This window comes from Trachemys scripta, chromosome 2 (genome assembly GCF_013100865.1).
Source record: "Trachemys scripta elegans isolate TJP31775 chromosome 2, CAS_Tse_1.0, whole genome shotgun sequence".
Lineage (NCBI taxonomy): Eukaryota > Metazoa > Chordata > Testudines > Emydidae > Trachemys > Trachemys scripta.
Window position 1 is genome coordinate 171,555,570 of NC_048299.1, and position 2,886 is coordinate 171,558,455.

The window sequence follows — 2,886 nt, forward strand, 5'->3', positions numbered from 1 at the left end:
TAGAAGTAACTTTGTCTCCTACTTCACTACTTGCTTTGGATTTGAGGACCTAAAAGGCATATGCCAGCTCATGCCACTAGAGTAATAGATGTCCCTTCAAGATTGATTTAAAATAAATCTGTGGGGGCTCTACTGCCTTCTCTAGAAGGAAAGAAAGATTTCAGGGAGGTCAGTAGTAGCTTGCTCACCTCTTCCTTTTTTTTTTTTTTTTTTTTTAGCATTTTTTGTCTTAATAGGGAGGCTTAGCATCAAATGGGAACAGCCGATATACAGTCAAGTTTTTGATTTTTGTTCTTGCTCAGTTCTGATCAAGTTATCAAGTTAATAGTACTTCTGTGAGATCTACTACTAATAAGCAATACATAAGAGCTAGCTAACATTATTTTGCAGTGTTCATGTTGTTGTGTTGGTCCCAAGATATTAGAGAGACAAGGTAGTTAGGTAATATCTTGTATTGGTCCACCTTCTATATTGATTAAATTAAGTCTAGGTGCCTCCAGACTGTCTAGCGAATGTTTTTGGCTGATGCAATTTATTGGTTTATACTCGCTCCTCTGTCACTAAGAGACACGCCCCGGCGCCAGCCCACTCTTACCCCATTCCAGCTCTCTCGTAAGTCTGGGACCTCAACTTCCGCCCATCTATCAATCACGCAACGCCCCTACCCCCGTGGCCCAGCCCGGTACCTGGTGTCCGGGGAATTTCTCCAGCAGCTGGGAGCAGAGATCTGCTCAGAGTTGGAACTTCTGCTGCCTGAAGTAGCTCCAGGCCTGGAGCAGGAGCTCCATCTCCAGCCCCATCCTGCCATGTGGGGTGGACCTGGACCGGTCCCGAAGCCAGCACCGACTGGCCTCCTCCCCTCAGAGCTGGTGTCCCTCTGCCAAGCAACGCCCGAGTCGGGGCCTAGCGGGAGCAGAGGTGGCCAAGCAGCTGCCTGAGAAACAGCACAGCCCGCTTTTTGGCGCCCCCCAAATCTTGGTGCCCTAGGTGGACACTTAGTTTGCCTAGTGGTTACACTGACCCTGGTCCTGGTCCCTCTGGGGCTCCTGGCAGCTAGCTGAACCGTGTGGGACAGTGGCTGCCACTCAGATGGACAGCCCTGAGTGGCAGGCGTGCCACTCACTAAATAACCTGCAGTTGTTAGGGAGATTATGGCTGTCACATGACTAACTGTCATGACCTTTCTCCTCCTTGATTTGAAAAAGGCTGAAAGGGCACTAAATCATCTGAGGAGATGGGTATCCAAGATGGAGGCTTAGCTGTCCTTTTACAAATCCAAGATGGACATTACATAAAACGGGTCAGAAACAGATTTTATCCAACACACTAAGCCCTGCTTTTAGTCCTATGACTACAGAGGTGTTAATGGGCCACTCTACGTTGAATAGTCTCTTACAATACATGCTAACTATTTATGCTAAACAATCTGTGACACTGAAGACCTGAAAAAAGAACAGGAGTACTTGTGTCACCTTAGAGACTAACAAATTTATTAGAGCATAAGTTTTCGTGGGCTACAGCGCTTATGCTCTAATAAATTTGTTAGTCTCTAAGGTGCCACAAGTATTCCTGTTCTTTTTGCAGATACAGACTAACACAGCTGCTACTCTGAAGACCTGAAGAAATGCAGCTCAAAAGCTTGCCTCTCTCACCAACAGAAGTTGGTCCAATAAAAGATATTATTTCACCCACTCTCCCATGCAGTACTGACACAAATAAATGAAGTGATGTATGGAATCCCATTAGGCAGCAGGACCAGGCCCGAAGTTATGCATCAAGATGATCTGAGGAGGTACTAGGGAAACAAAGGGCCAGAACCTCAGAAAATGGCTAGAAAGCTGCCCTAAAAAGTCAACCAGGATTTCTCCTGTCATAGGAGAATCTGGCAAGTGGCCTAAACCCAAAAGAGCTGGCTAGGGGGGCATGCTGACATTGCAAGAGGAAGAGGCATTTTGAGGCCAGGGCTGGACCACGTTATGCCCTTTTAGAACTTCAGCCAGGAGAATGGTCACCAGGTGGCCTTAGCATCAAAGCAGCAGGAAGGTGGCCACCCCCCAAGTTGTGTCATTTGTGAGTTCAGCACAATTGAGGATTTGACCCTGAATCTTATCTTAACTTTACCACTCGAACCACAGAACACAACTGCAGATGGTGAGGCTGACAGAGCTGTGACAGGAGAGCAGGATGGACAGTATCACTCACTGGTGTAACAGTTGGCACACCACAGGACTCAGTTGTAAATGGAACCCTCCCAACCTGCTCAAGAAAACATTTAAGCAGAAAAAATGCTCCAAAAAGATTGGGATGGGAATAAAATAGATTTGTGGGAATAGTACCATGGGAAATCCTGAGAAGAAATCTATGAGCCAGATTCTGCAGCCTTAGAGTAATACCTTGCTCATGGAGCAATCCCACATAAATAGATCTATACACAGAGAGGAGGGATAGCTCAGTGGTTTGAGCATTAGCCTGCTAAACCCAGGGTTGTTAGTCCAATCCTTGAGGGGGCCATTTAGGGATCTGGGGCAAAAATCTGTCTGTCTGGGGATTGGTCCTGCTTTGAGCAGAGGGTTGGACTAGATGACCTCCAGGGGTCCCTTCCAACCCTGATATTCTATAAATCAGTTTTTACATCTAATATTGCTTATTTTTGTTACTTTGTCTTTTCTGATCCATGCATGACCCATTCTAGATGTCATGATGTCAAGTTGTAAAGTTTCTGAAGATGCCCTAAGCTCTAAACAGAAAAAGAGAACCACCATAACAGCGGTTTGCAACCTTTTCTATTGTAACTCTGGACAAATGTTGAAACCTTTTAGAATCCTGCAAAATATTTGGCCTCAGCAGTTTCTTGCAGTGATGATTTCCATCGGCTAATTGTACATT